Here is a 16,834-nt window from a genome sequence, read left to right as displayed (position 1 = left end):
GTATATTGTCCATGATCATACTTACATTGCCATGTATTTCAGTGTTTTGTTGGTAAGTATGTATATTGTCCATGATCATACTTACATTGCCATGTATTTCAGTGAATGTTGGTAAGTATGTATATTGTCCATGATCATACTTACATTGCCATGTATTTCAGTGTTTTGTTGGTAAGTATGTATATTGTCCATGATCATACTTACATTGCCATGTATTTCAGTGTTTTGTTGGTAAGTATGTATATTGTCCATGATCATACTTACATTGCCATGTATTTCAGAGTTTTGTTGGTAAGTATGTAAATTGTCCATGATCATACTTACATTGCCATGTATTTCAGTGAATGTTGGTATGTATGTAAATTGTCCATGATCATACTTACATTGCCATGTATTTCAGTGTTTTGTTGGTAAGTATGTATATTGTCCATGATCATACTTACATTGCCATGTATTTCAGTGAATGTTGGTAAGTATGTATATTGTCCATGATCATACTTACATTGCCATGTATTTCAGTGTTTTGTTGGTAAGTATGTATATTGTCCATGATCATACTTACATTGCCATGTATTTCAGTGAATGTTGGTATGTATGTAAATTGTCCATGATCATACTTACATTGCCATGTATTTCAGTGTTTTGTTGGTAAGTATATATGTTGTCCATGATCATACTTACATTGCCATGTATTTCAGTGTATGTTGGTAAGTATATATATTGTCCATGATCATACTTACATTGCCATGTATATCAGTGTTTTGTTGGTAAGTATGTATATTGTCCATGATTATACTTACATTGCCATGTATTTCAGTGAATGTTGGTAAGTATGTATATTGTCCATGATCATACTTACATTGCCATGTATTTCAGTGTTTTGTTGGTAAGTATGTAAATTGTCCATGATCATACTTACATTGCCATGTATTTCAGTGAATGTTGGTAAGTATGTATATTGTCCATGATCATACTTACATTGCCATGTATTTCAGTGAATGTTGGTAAGTATGTATATTGTCCATGATCATACTTACATTGCCATGTATTTCAGTGTTTTGTTGGTAAGTATGTATATTGTCCATGATCATACTTACATTGCCATGTATTTCAGTGAATGTTGGTAAGTATGTATATTGTCCATGATCATACTTACATTGCCATGTATTTCAGTGTTTTGTTGGTAAGTATGTATATTGTCCATGATTATACTTACATTGCCATGTATTTCAGTGAATGTTGGTAAGTATGTATATTGTCCATGATCATACTTACATTGCCATGTATTTCAGTGTTTTGTTGGTAAGTATGTAAATTGTCCATGATCATACTTACATTGCCATGTATTTCAGTGAATGTTGGTAAGTATGTATATTGTCCATGATCATACTTACATTGCCATGTATTTCAGTGAATGTTGGTAAGTATGTATATTGTCCATGATCATACTTACATTGCCATGTATTTCAGTGTTTTGTTGGTAAGTATGTATATTGTCCATGATCATACTTACATTGCCATGTATTTCAGTGAATGTTGGTAAGTATGTATATTGTCCATGATCATACTTACATTGCCATGTATTTCAGTGTTTTGTTGGTAAGTATGTATATTGTCCATGATCATACTTACATTGCCATGTATTTCAGTGTTTTGTTGGTAAGTATGTATATTGTCCATGATCATACTTACATTGCCATGTATTTCAGTGAATGTTGGTAAGTATGTATATTGTCCATGATCATACTTACATTGCCATGTATTTCAGTGTTTTGTTGGTAAGTATGTATATTGTCCATGATCATACTTACATTGCCATGTATTTCAGTGAATGTTGGTATGTATGTAAATTGTCCATGATCATACTTACATTGCCATGTATTTCAGTGTTTTGTTGGTAAGTATATATGTTGTCCATGATCATACTTACATTGCCATGTATTTCAGTGTATGTTGGTAAGTATATATATTGTCCATGATCATACTTACATTGCCATGTATTTCAGTGTTTTGTTGGTAAGTATGTAAATTGTCCATGATCATACTTACATTGCCATGTATTTCAGTGTTTTGTTGGTAAGTATGTATATTGTCCATGATCATACTTACATTGCCATGTATTTCAGTGTTTTGTTGGTAAGTATGTAAATTGTCCATGATCATACTTACATTGCCATGTATTTCAGTGTTTTGTTGGTAAGTATATATGTTGTCCATGATCATACTTACATTGCCATGTATTTCAGTGTATGTTGGTAAGTATATATATTGTCCATGATCATACTTACATTGCCATGTATTTCAGTGTTTTGTTGGTAAGTATGTAAATTGTCCATGATCATACTTACATTGCCATGTATTTCAGTGTTTTGTTGGTAAGTATGTATATTGTCCATGATCATACTTACATTGCCATGTATTTCAGAGTTTTGTTGGTAAGTATGTAAATTGTCCATGATCATACTTACATTGCCATGTATTTCAGTGAATGTTGGTATGTATGTAAATTGTCCATGATCATACTTACATTGCCATGTATTTCAGTGTTTTGTTGGTAAGTATGTATATTGTCCATGATCATACTTACATTGCCATGTATTTCAGTGAATGTTGGTAAGTATGTATATTGTCCATGATCATACTTACATTGCCATGTATTTCAGTGTTTTGTTGGTAAGTATGTATATTGTCCATGATCATACTTACATTGCCATGTATTTCAGTGAATGTTGGTATGTATGTAAATTGTCCATGATCATACTTACATTGCCATGTATTTCAGTGTTTTGTTGGTAAGTATATATGTTGTCCATGATCATACTTACATTGCCATGTATTTCAGTGTATGTTGGTAAGTATATATATTGTCCATGATCATACTTACATTGCCATGTATTTCAGTGTTTTGTTGGTAAGTATGTAAATTGTCCATGATCATACTTACATTGCCATGTATTTCAGTGTTTTGTTGGTAAGTATGTATATTGTCCATGATCATACTTACATTGCCATGTATTTCAGAGTTTTGTTGGTAAGTATGTAAATTGTCCATGATCATACTTACATTGCCATGTATTTCAGTGAATGTTGGTATGTATGTATATTGTCCATGATCATACTTACATTGCCATGTATTTCAGTGTTTTGTTGGTAAGTATGTATATTGTCCATGATCATACTTACATTGCCATGTATTTCAGTGAATGTTGGTAAGTATGTATATTGTCCATGATCATACTTACATTGCCATGTATTTCAGTGTTTTGTTGGTAAGTATGTATATTGTCCATGATCATACTTACATTGCCATGTATTTCAGTGAATGTTGGTATGTATGTAAATTGTCCATGATCATACTTACATTGCCATGTATTTCAGTGTTTTGTTGGTAAGTATATATGTTGTCCATGATCATACTTACATTGCCATGTATTTCAGTGTATGTTGGTAAGTATATATATTGTCCATGATCATACTTACATTGCCATGTATTTCAGTGTTTTGTTGGTAAGTATGTAAATTGTCCATGATCATACTTACATTGCCATGTATTTCAGTGTTTTGTTGGTAAGTATATATATTGTCCATGATCATACTTACATTGCCATGTATTTCAGTGTATGTTGGTAAGTATATATGTTGTCCATGATCATACTTACAGTGCCATGTATTTCAGTGATTCAGTTAGTTGTTTGCTTTGCCTGTAATATATAGTATATATAGATATATAGTTGCCAGTAAACTGGCAAGAAAGGGGGTATGTTATGTTGAGAAGGTGTTCCTGGACAGGTTACCGGGACATCTTTCGAACGCACCTGCTTCGCGGAATCGACTCAACGTAACCTACTTCGCGGAATTCGTATGTCTCCTTGGCGGGTTGAATGAACATGTGACTACTTGAACGTGGGAGATGAGATTTAGGGCTGATAGGAGTAGGACGCATCGCGAGATACTTCTACTCATTGCTTGCGTGTTTTCAGAGCACTACTAGGGTTATACTTCCAAGTGCATACTTCCATACCAGGGAAGATCAATTTCTACATAATGTGTTTATTATCCCCCGCCACGAAGTGGAAGGGGGATATAGGAATGGGTGTCGTCCGTCCGTCCGTCCGTCCGTTACATTTCGTTTTCGGAGCAGATCTTGAAAACCGTACCATATTTCTTCACCAAACTTCACACATAGATATGTCTAGTGGTGAACTGGTGCCTTTTGATAGTTTGAGATTTAATTATTTTTTTTTCGAGTTTCCATGGCAACGACTTCGATTGAGACTGAAAATGACGGTAGTCCTCCTTTCCGGAGCAGATCTTGAAAACCGTACTATATTTCGTCACCATACTTGGCACATAATGTCATCTCACAGTATTGAATACATTTCATTTTTTGTTGGTAAGTTCTGCATTGCTTGAGTGTATGTTCCTCCAAAAGTGTCATGGACACAGTTGTTGCATTCACTGACTAACTTCATACAGAAACACAACTCATTACAAATACAACAGTGTAACTGATCTTAAACCTACTCAACTGTATAAACAATATATATTGTTGTCAACCATACTCTGTACTTCACGTGCTTGATAATGGTGTTAGAACCTACACCGAAACCATCGCTCCTAATTGTAATAAAGAAGTTGTTCGTCCATATGTCTCATCCTTACTCATTACAAATTCAGTATCATATTCTATCATAAACTGCAGATGGAAAAAACACCACCAGTAATAACTTTTTTTTAGTGCTGCAATAAGGCCATTTACAAAAAGGCCCATAGTTCACAGGAGCTAATGCATTGCACACACCCGACATGTCATATTGACGGGGGATGTGAGTATTTCATGCTTGTAAATATCTTGTGGGTTTATTAAAAAGGGTTGAACTTCCATTTTCAGTTATAGTTTTCATTTGAGGGGTTTCTTCTCAATTTTATATAAGTCAGGATTTCTGTGTCTTCCATCACTCAGCCCAGCCCAATCATGAAGAGTTCTCCCCTTAAGCTGTTTAGAAGCCATACCAGTTCTAGCAGTAACAGACACCAGTTTTCCATTTCTCCTCAATCTCTCCGTAGGGGCGGTCGGGTAGCCTAGTGGTTAAAGCGTCACGCCGAACACCCGGGTTCGATTCCCGACATGGGTACAATGTGTGAAGCCCATTTCTGGGGTCCCCCACCGTGATATTGCTGGAATATTGCTAAAAGCGGCGTAAAACCTTACTCACTCACTCTCCGTAATTTCCTTGTTAAGAACCGTATTTCTTGTGTGCCAGCCTGGCCAATGATCAGAGTGTTGTGTTCATCTTGGATCAAATTCCATGAAAATACTTGTTCTTCAGTCAAAACTATCATTTTGAACCCACGTGGGTTGCAAATGTGTTGTTGTTTTCACGCTGACTTGGCATAAGTAGGTCAGCCAATCAGGTGGCTCGCTCGTTTCCGCCCGCGTTTGAAATCTGCTTGCGCTCGGGGTTGGTAGCATTTTCCCAGCTCGCGAAATAAACTGTCGATATTTTTGCAAATCCTGCAGTCGACCGTAATCTGACGACAGTTTACGAACCGGATTTCTATTTCATTGCGAGATTTTGATTGGACCATACATAGACTCGTTAGTCCAGCCAAAATGTAACTCCATAATACCAGCCTAGTTCGTCAAGGGTGCAAACTGGACTGTTATAGTCAGTTAACTCGCTTGCCTCGGGAAGATGAAGTATGGGTTGCTGAAGACCTATTCTACCCCGGATCTTCACGGGTTTTGACAGCAGTGGGCTCTGTAGCTCACCTGCTTTATATCAAGGATGTCGGTCATCATTTCAGTGTCCCTGAAACTTGCATATAAATATGTATTTTTTTGTTTTAAGTTTACACAACATACGGCTCTTCTGTTGGACGAGAGGTCGGTCACATGACCGCGAAATTGACGTTCATAAGTGTATGGTTGACACAATTTGATGTTCATACGTTTTTCACGAGACCAAATTCATGAAATGACGTACACACTGACGGACTACATCCACATTCCTGGGGCAATCCCAGGGAATTCCCAAGCACGAATAGACACAAAATCAAACCGTGAGAGTTCAACAACATGCCAAGATTTACCTAAGTGTAAAGAAACAACGCTTGCAGGCAGGGGAATCCCGATCAGCTGTAGCCAGGGTTTTCAATGTAGCGCCCAGCGCCATCACACGGCTATGGGATCGGTTTCAACATCATGGGTCAACACGTGATCGGCCAAGGTCAGGACGACCAAGAGTAACCACTACTGCCCAAGATCGTTACATTCGACTGCGCCACCTACGCGTAAGGACGACTATAGCCGCATCCCAAATACCCGGACTGCGTAGAATCTCCGACCAGGCCGTACAAAACCGTTTAAGAGCAGCAGGTCTACGAATAAGACGGCCTGTTCGACGCGTCATATTGAGTCTACAACATCGTCAACGACGACTGCATTGATGTCATCAACACAGGGTATGGCCTCAACTGCGATGGGGGAGATGTCTGATCCAGGGACGAATCAAGATTTCACGTCCGTCGAGGGGATGGAAGAGCACGGGTCTACAGACGTCGGGGAGAACGTTACTCTGGAAACTGGGCACAGGAAGTAGACTGGTTTGGTGTGGGTAGCGATTCACTGTGCAGAGTTGCGTCCCTTGGGTACGCCAGAAACCTATGATTGTGGGTTCGAATACTGGTTCGCCAGGTTTGTCAGCACCATACCCGTGTTCGTGGGTTTCACCGAAGTGGTAAACTTCTAAGACCTTCTAAAACTAACTTCACATGAAACTTTCAATCAACATCCACCTAACAGGAAACTCACCCTAAATTCCCATTTTACAAGAAACTCCCCCTCACCACCAACTTCACATGAAACTTTCAATAAACATCCACCTAACAGAAAACTCACCCTAAATTCCCATTTTACCGGAAACTCCCCCTCACCACTAACTTGACAATCAACATCCACTTAACAGGAAACAATCCCCCCAACACCCAATTTACTGGAAACTGTTCTTCAACACCCAATTTACTGGAAACTCCCTGAACACCAAATTTATGGGAAACCGTCCCTCAGCATCCAAAATGCTGGAAACTATCCCTCAACATCGAAATTATAGGAAACTGTTCTTCAACGACCATTTTACAGGAAACCGTCCAAGAACACCAAATTTACAGGAAACTCTTCCTCGATACCAACTTTACGGGGAACTATCCATCAATCCCCACTTGACATGAAACTGTCAATCAACATCCACTTTAAGGAAACTATCCCTCGACACCCCATTTACTGGAAACTGTCTCTCAACACCAAATTTACATGAAACCGTTCCTCAACACCAAATTTACTGGAAACTGTCACTTAACACCAATTTTACTGGAAACTGTCCCTGAACACCAAATTTACTGGAAACTATCCCTCAAAACCCAATTTACTGGAAACTGTTTCTCAACACCCTATTTACATGAAACCGTTCCTCAACACCCAAATAATAGGAAACTGCCCAAGAACATCCACTTTACAAGAAACTCACCCTCAATTCCTTCTCTACATGCATCCATATGTTTTGCCAATACTAACACAAGTACACTGTCTTGACCGAAGTATACTCACCACACGTCGTATAATTTGAAACAGCTAGAGCAGCTACTTAAAACTTCATTCAGGATTTCGCCAAATAGAATATTTTCTATGCATACAAAGATCTAATTCGCATAAACATGAAATTTAACAAAATATTTAACCTTCAAAAATGGAAGAAAGGTCTTACGTTCTTCTCGCTGAGGGGTGTGGTTGGGCTATGAGATCAAGGTACAGACTGATCACCTGATGTAATATATTTTACCCCTCGTGACAAGCAAAGGGGCCTGATCAGGGTTGTTGTGACTCTTATTTATATAAAAGTTAACTGACTGTACGGAATGAGACATACTTGTGTGTACTTCATAGTTTTTATAAATCTTGTTTTTTGTGTGAAGCGCGTCCATGATTACCAAATACATAAGGATTTGATCACGTTTCTGTTGTCAATTACTTGCCGTCCCCATAATGGACCTCTTTATAAACGAGGACATTTTTAAGTTGTGAGATAAGATCTGGATATTTTCCGGGGTTTACACACCTTGTACAAAGTCCAACACAGTACACGGTGACACAAGTTATATCGTTGCCATGGCTACCAGTCCATTTCACTAATGTAAGATCATATTTGCATACATAACGACTTTCGACTTTAGTTTGTGTGTTGTTTTATGCCGCACTCAGCAATTTCATACAGTTGTCCTGTATTTTGTGTGTTGATGGTTAAAAAAGCAGTTTGTGAAGTTATTATTAGCATTTAGTGCTCAGAACGAAATGTCTGACTTGTGACCGTCACCATGTCATCTTGTGGCATGGCATCGGCATTTGCGCTCCAGCCTTCAGTCATACAACACGTATTTAATATTCATGCATTCATCTGCCGTTTGTAGCATCCAACCACCCTGTTGTCCCCAAATACTAGCTATTTAAGCTTTGCACATGGGATGTTTGGCAAGGGTAGCTGCTGCATTGGGTTTGCTAAGCATGAGCTGAGCTCGTTTTCTGCAGTCCACCAGTACCTCCACATCCGCGATAATTTCATCCTCCAAATAACCAAATATCTCCTGTATCTCTTGTCTTAATTTCAAGCTCGGCCTATCATGCAGGACAGCCGAGCCCGGCCTAATTGGGTCGTGTTCTTTTATAATGTTGACATATTTATTTATAAGAATTGACTTCAATATGGTTTTGCGTTAATATAGAGGTACAGCGCTCGTAGCTGTATTTGTATTGCATCATTTTCATGGCTTGCAGAGACAGGTACCACAATACGAGGTGTGGACAGGTACCACAATACGAGATGTGGACAGGTACCACAATACGAGATGTGGACAGGTACCACAATACGAAATGTGGACAGGTACCACAATACCAGATGTGGACAAATATCACAATACGAGATGTGGACAGGTATCACAATACGAAATGTGGACAGGTACCACAATACGAGGTGTGGACAGGTACCACAATACGAGATGTGGACAGGTACCACAATTCAAATTCATTTACTCCTTCGAACCATCCTATCATAAATAGCATTATATGATTGCAAAGATCATCCACTGCACAGTCTATGAAATAAACACGATACAAAATACTCTTCGCGAACAGATACGGTAGACAGCAACTGGTGGTAAAGAGGTCTAATCAGGTGTATTTTCTGACATGCTATCGACATGCAAATGGAATGTCTACTGATAAAGATATATAACGAGACGGGCAGAATATTTTTTTCATGACCTCGTGTGAATAGTGCTTACAAGCACGTGTTACTGACAGTACATGGAACATTGAGGACAATCACAGAACAAATGTCTCTTCCAGTAGTACACGATGCTTAGTATCCGATCGCCATCACGTGTGGAGAATGTGCCCCTTGATGGGTTTGTGAAACAGATTGGGCGAAGTTACCTTTTGTAGTATATGCATAATATGGGCATACCAAAAGAAAACTATATTCATGTTCAGTTAATTCGTTGGGGGTCGGGTAGCCTAGTGGTGACAGCATTCGCTCGTCACGCCGAAGTCCCTGTTTCGATTCCCGACATGGGTACAATGTGTGAAGCCCATTTCTGGTGTCCCCCGCCGGGATATTGCTATAAGCGGCATAAAAATCAAACTTTTCAAAATCTTAATAAACTGCGGGCAAAAGAATGCATGCACCCATGTTTGATAGGGACTAAGAATAAAACAAATAAGAATTGGTTATTCGATGGTGATGTATTTTATATGGGTATCATAGATGTGGTTTGGACCTCAAGTTTGCAGATATGGTGACTGTTTTAAGCCAAAGGACATTTTGATAACGTTTGTATAGGTAAAATCCATTTTTGTTTAAGTGTATGTTTTCTTTTGCCTGCAGTTTTTAGAAAGAAATATACAAACAGACAACTAGCGTAGCACCAGTGCTGATTCATGGCCAAGTAGTTATTATTATGACAATAACTGTATGCAAACAGTAACACGATGTACACACACTGACATTGATGCACGGACAACATATTCTGATTCAACCTGCTGCAATAACTTGTTATTGGACCACAGATTCCGAGAGATTCATCTTCCAGAGTCAAGGGAGTAAACTGACGTGGAAACTGGACTTTTATAGTCAGTTAACCTCCTTGCCTGGGGAAGAATGGAGAGATTTGACTTAGTTTATTCTAGGTCATGTTGTTGAATGCTTTTGATGTTGAGAAGTGAACATGAGTTAAATAATTTAATGTCAGGATGCTAAAAGCATTTAGAAAACAAAAACATTAATACAATACTCTTACACACAAGAAATAGTTTACATGTCATGACACACATATTCCAGCATTGAAAAAAGTAAACATAACACAACGCTGACTGATAAGGAGGTCAGCCAATCAGGTGGCTCGCTCGATTCCGCCCGCGTTTGAAATCTGCTTGCGCTCGGGGTTGGTAACATTTTCCCAGCTCGCGAAATAAACTGTCGATATTTCGGTAAGTAAGGGACATCAATCGAATGTAGATGACTTGTACACGTGTAGAAATGTGTTATCGATCAATCTACGGCCAGAAATGCGCTTGTCAATAAGCGTACGATATAAAAATAGCCTTGGATATCGAATGTAAACAAACCGGCTAGATGGCGAGTGACGCTCATTTTCTCTACTTCGTTATAGGGGGTATATACTAGTATTTTTATTTACTGACCAATAACGAGTTCCTGTGATCCGATTCCATCACTTGCACTTATTTCAAACAAAATGGCGGCGCCAAGTCAAGACGATCTGATCGTTAATCAAGATCTATATATATTGTGATAAAACGTGTCTTACATCGTGAAGTGCATCACATCACGCGAGCACCTTGATAAGGTTTGGAAAATATCTGTTGACAACGAGTTGCCGTTGCACATGCTTTGCAAACCCTGCAATCGACCGTAATCTGACGACAGATATCTATTTCATTGCGAGATTTTGATTGGACTATGCATCGACTCGTTAGTCCAGCCAAAATGTAACTCCATAATACCAGCCTAGTTCGGCAAGGGTGTAAACTGAACATTTATTGTCAGTTAACTACCTTGCCTCGGGAAGATGAAGTATGGGTTGCTGAAGACCTATTCTACCCCGGATCTTCACGGGTTTTGACAGTGGGCTCTGTAGCTCACCTGCTTTATATCAAGGATGTCGGTCATCATTTCAGTGTCCTTGAAACTTGCATATAAATATGTAATTTTTTTTGGAAGTTTACACAAAATACGGCTCTTCTGTTGGACGAGAGGTCGGTCACATGACCGCGAAATTTACGTTCATAAGTGTATGGATGACACAATTTGATGTTCATACGTTTTTCACGAGACCAAATTCATGAAATGACGTACCGTATTTTCTTGAGTATAGTGCGCACTTTTTTTCCGAAAAAAACAACTGTGTAGAAGGGGGTGCGCATTATACACGAATTATGAGTTTGGATGTTTTTTTCCCGCCATGGAAAGACATTACCATGAGCACGAAACACCGGAAATACCATGTTAACAAATCCATACTAAAGTACGCAAAATAATTATGTAATTGCACTGTCTGTCTATAAAAAGTACACACACTGACGGACTACATCCACATTCCTGGGGCAACCCCTGGGAATTCCCAAGCACGAATACACACAAAATCAAACAATGAGAGTTCAACAACATGCCAAGATTTACCTAAGTGTAAAGAAACAACGCCATAGGCCGCTTGCAGGCAGGGGACATCCCGATCAGCTGTAGCCAGGGTTTTCAATGTAGCGCCCAGCGCCATCACACGGCTATGGGATCGGTTTCAGCAGCATTGGTCAACACGTGATCGGCCAAGGTCAGGACGACCAAGAGTATCAATACTGCCCAAGATCGTTACATTCGACTGCGCCACCTACGTGAAAGGACGACTACAGCCGCATCCCAAATACCCGGACTGGGTAAAATCTCCAACCAGGCCGTACAAAACCGTTTAAGAGCAGCAGGTCTACGAGTAAGACGGCCTGTTCGACGCGTCATATTGAGTCAACAACATCGTCAACGACGACTGCATTGATGTCATCAACACAGGGTATAGCCTCAACTGCGATGGGGAGATGTCTGATCCAGCGACGAATCAAGATTTCACGTCCGTCGAGGGGATGGAAGAGCACGGGTCTACAGACGTCGGGGAGAACGTTACACCGGAAACTGCGCACAGGAAGTGGACTGGTTTGGTGTTTGTAGCGATTCGCTGTGCAGAGTTGCGTACCTTGGGTACGCCAGAAACCTATGATTGTGGGTTTGAATCCTGGTTCGCCCCGATTATGTTTCTAGGTTTGTCAGCACAATACCCGTGTTCGCGGGTTTCGCCGAAGTGGCAAACTTCTAAGACCTTCTAAAACTAACTTTACATGAAACTATCAATCAACATCCACTTTACAAGAAACTATCCCTAAATTCAGACTTTACAGGAAACTCTCCCTTGATCACTAACTTTACATGGAGCTCACTCTCAATCCCCACTTTACATGAAACTGGTAATCAACATCCACCTAACAGAAAACTCACCCTAAATTCCCATTTTACAGGAAATTCCCCCTCACCACTAACTTCACAATCAACATCCACTTAACAGGAAACAATCCCCCAACACCCAATTTACTGGAGTGAGTGAGTTAAGATTTAACGTCACATCGGCAGTATTTCAGCCATATCGTGACGAGAAGTACATTAATAATACAAAGATTTGGCTAAATAAAAAGCTGTCAACGAAGGACAGTACATAACTAGGATATCACAGATTCAATTTAAAACTAGTTGAGAATATATAAAAGCCATAAGTATCAACAACACAATATAAAAATGGGCTGGGGATCGTCAGTAACTAAAGGGAGATCACCATACTAGGGACCATGGGGACCAATTTACTGGAAACTGTCCCTGAACACCAAATGTATGGGAAACTATCCCTCAGCATCCAAAAAACAGGAAACTATCCCTCAACATCGAAATTATAGGAAACTGTTCTTCAACGACCATTTTTACAGGAAACCGTCCCAGAACACCAAATTTACAGGAAACTCTTCCTCGACACCAACTTTACGGGGAACTATCCATCAATCCCCAATTGACATGAAACTGTCAATCAACATCCACTTTAAGGAAACTATCCCTCGACACTCAATTTACTGGAAACTATCCCTCAATACCCAATTTACTGGAAACCGTCCCTCAACACCCTAATTATAGGAAACTGTCCCTCAACACCAATTTTACATGAAACTTTCCCAGAACATCCACTTTAGAAGAAACTCACCCTCAATACTTTCTTTACATGCATCGCATATGTTTTGCCAATACTAACAAAAGTACACTGTCTTCACCGAAGTATACTCACCACACGTCGTATAATTTGAAACAGCTAGAGCAGCTACTTAAAACTTCATGCAGGATTTCGCCAAATAGAATATTTTCTATGCATAGAAAGATATAATTCGCATAAACATGAAATTTAACAAAATATTTAACCTTCAAAAATGCAAGAAAGGTCTTACGTTCTTCTCGCTGACGGGTGTGGTTGGGCTATGAGATCAAGGTACAGACTGATCACCTGATGTAATATATATTCCCCCTCGTGACAAGCAAAGGGGCCTGATCAGGGTTGTTGTGAATCTTAATAAATCTTAACTGACTGTACGGAATGAGACATACTTGTGTGTACTTCATAGTTTCGTAAATCTTGTTTTGTGTGTGAAGCGCGTCCCTGATTACCAAATACGTAAAGATTTGATCTCGTTTCTGTTGTCAATTACTTGCCGTCCCCATAATGCGCCTCTTCATAAACGAGGACCTTTTTAAGTTGTGAGATAAGAACTGGATATTTGCCAGGGTTAACACACCTTGTGCAAAGTCCAACACAGTACACGGTGACACAAGTTATATCGTTGCCGTGGCTACCAGTCCATTTCACTATAGGTATTTACAATGTAAGATCATATTTGCATACATAACGACTTTCGACTTTAGTTTGTATGTTGTTTGATGCCGCACTCAGCAATTTCATATAGTTGTCCAGTATTTTGTGTGTTGATGGTTAAAAAAGCAGTTTGTGAAGTTATTATTAGCATTTAGTGCTCAGAACGAAATGTCAGACTTGTGACCGCCACTACACGTATGTCATCTTGTGGCGTGGCATCGGCATTTGCGCTCCAGCCTTCAGTCATACAACACGTATTTGATATTCATGCATTCATCTGCCGTTTGTAGCACCCAACCACCCTCTTGTCCTGAAATACTAGCTCTTCAAGCTTTGCACATGGGATGTTTGGCAAGGGTAGCTGCTGCATTGGGTTTGCTAAGCATGAGCTGAGCTCGATTTCTTCAGTCCACCACTACCTCCACATCCGCGATAATTTCATCCTCCAAATAACCAAATATCTCCTGTATCTCTTGTCTTAATTTCAAGCTCGGCCTATCATGCAGGACAGCCAAGCCCGGACAAATGGGGTCATGTTCTTTTATAATGTTGACATATTTATTTATAAGAATTGACTTCAATATGGTTTTGCGTTAATATAGTGGTACAGCGCTCGTAGCTGTATTTGCATTGCAACATTTTCATGGCTTGCAGAGACAGGTAGCACAATACGAGGTGTGGACAGGTACCACAATACGAGATGTGAACAGGTACCACAATACGAGATGTGGACAGCTACCGCAATACGAGATGTGGACAGCTACCGCAATACGAGGTGTGGACAGGTACCACAATACGAGATGTTAACAGGTACCACAATACGAGATGTGAACAGGTACCACATTACGAGATGTGGACAGGTATCACAATACGAGGTGTGGACAGGTACCACAATACGAGATGTGGACAGGTACCACAATACGAGGTGTGATTGGCTTTGAGTCCTAATTGTTTTAGATTTATTCGCATCAATAAAACCAACGTGTACTTTAATCCATCATAACCCATTTCACAAATCAAGAAATACATACATTAGGATCTTGCTCAGTAGCAATTCAAATTCATTTACTCCTTCGAACCATCCTATCATAAATAGCATTATATGATTGCAAAGATCATCCACTGCACAGTCTATGTAATAAACACGATACAAAATACTCTTCGCGAACAGATACGGTAGACAGCAACTGGTGGTAGAGAGGTCTAATCAGGTGTATTTTCTGACATGCTATCGACATGTAAATGGAATGTCTACTGATAAAGATATATAACGAGACGGGCAGAGTATTTTTTTCATGACCTCGTGTGAATAGTAGACTTTGCAGTCGATACTGACTGCAGCCTCAGGTTGAATTACGTGCTTACAAGCACGTTTTACTGACAGTACATGGAACATTGAGGACAATCACAGAACAAATGTCTCTTCCAGTAGTACACGATGCTTAGTATCCGATCGCCATCACGTGTGGAGAATGTGCCCCTTGATGGGTTTGTGAAGCAGATTGGGTGAAGTTACCTTTTGTAGTATATGCATAATATGGGCATACCAAAAGAAAACTATATTCATGTTCAGTTAATTCGTGGAGGGTCGGGTAGCCTAGTGGTGACAGCATTCGCTCGTCACGCCGAAGTCCTGGTTTCGATTCCCGACATGGGTACAATGTGTGAAGCCCATTTCTGGTGTCCCCCGCCGGGATATGGCTATAAGCGGCATAAAAATCAAACTTTTCAAAATCTTCATAAACTGCCGGGCAAAAGAATGCATGCACCCATGTTTGATAGGGACTAAGAATGAAACAAATAAGAATTGGTTATTCGATGGTGATGTATTTTATATGGGTATCATAGTTGTGTTTTGGACCTCAAGTTTGCAGATATGGTGACTGTTTTAAGCCAAAGGACATTTTGATAACGTTTGTAATTGATCAAATCCATTTTTGTTTAAGTGTATGTTTTCTTTTGACTGCAGTTTTTGGAAAGAAATATACAAACAGACAACTAGCGTAGCACAATTGCTGATTCATGGCCAAGTAGTAATTATTATGACAATAACTGTATGCAAACAGTAACACGATGTACACACATTGACAGTGATGCACGGACAACACATTCTGATTCAACCTGCTGCAATAACTTGTTATAGGACCACAGATTCCGAGAGATTCATCTTCCAGAGTCAAGGGAGTTAACTGACGTGGAAACTGGACTTTTATAGTCAGTTAACCTCCTTGCCTCGGGAAGATGGAGAGATTTGACTTAGTTTATTCTAGGTCATGTTGATGAATGCTTTTGATGTTGAGAAGTGAACATGAGTTAAATAATTTAATGTCAGGATGCTAAAAGCATTTAGAAAACAAAAACATTAATACAATACTCTTACACACAAGAAATAGTTTACATGTCATGACACACATATTCCAGCATTGAAAAAAGTAAACATAACACAACGCTGACTGATAAGGAGGTCAGCCAATCAGGTGGCTCGCTCGATTCCGCCCGCGTTTGAAATCTGCTTGCGCTCGGGGTTGGTAACATTTTCCCAGCTCGCGAAATAAACTGTCGATATTTCGGTAAGTAAGGGACATCAATCGAATGTAGATGACTTGTACATGTGTAGAAATGTGTTATCGATCAATCTACGGCCAGAAATGCGCTTGTCAATAAGCGTACGATATAAAAATAGCCTTGGATATCAAATGTAAACAAACCGGCAAGATGGCGAGTGACACTCATTTTCTCTACTTACATATAGGGGGTATATACTAGTATTTTTATTTACTGACCAATAACGACTTCCTGTGATCTGATTCCATCACTT

At 39.5% G+C, this 16,834-nt stretch overlaps 1 protein-coding gene across 3 annotated transcripts in view; it reads right to left on the bottom strand.

Annotated features, from left to right (window-relative positions):
• Positions 1 to 13,626, bottom strand: part of LOC124130833 (serine/threonine-protein phosphatase 6 regulatory ankyrin repeat subunit B-like) — a 38,175-nt gene extending 24,549 nt beyond the window's left edge. For 2 of the 3 annotated variants that reach the window (XM_048388236.1, XM_048388250.1), the window contains exon 1: positions 13,595 to 13,626. The gene's annotated coding sequence lies outside the window, so the exon portion shown is untranslated. Of the gene's footprint in view, positions 1 to 7,763; positions 7,782 to 13,594 lie in introns of those variants that run through there. The other variant, XM_048388242.1, reaches the window with a different exon arrangement.
• Positions 13,627 to 16,834: the final 3,208 nt, after the last annotated feature.

This window comes from Haliotis rufescens, unplaced genomic scaffold (assembly GCF_023055435.1).
Source record: "Haliotis rufescens isolate VD_foot unplaced genomic scaffold, xgHalRufe1.0.p SCAF_10, whole genome shotgun sequence".
NCBI lineage: Eukaryota > Metazoa > Mollusca > Gastropoda > Lepetellida > Haliotidae > Haliotis > Haliotis rufescens.
The sequence above is the reverse complement of the archived record's forward strand: the minus strand, read 5'-3'. Positions and strand labels throughout refer to the sequence as shown.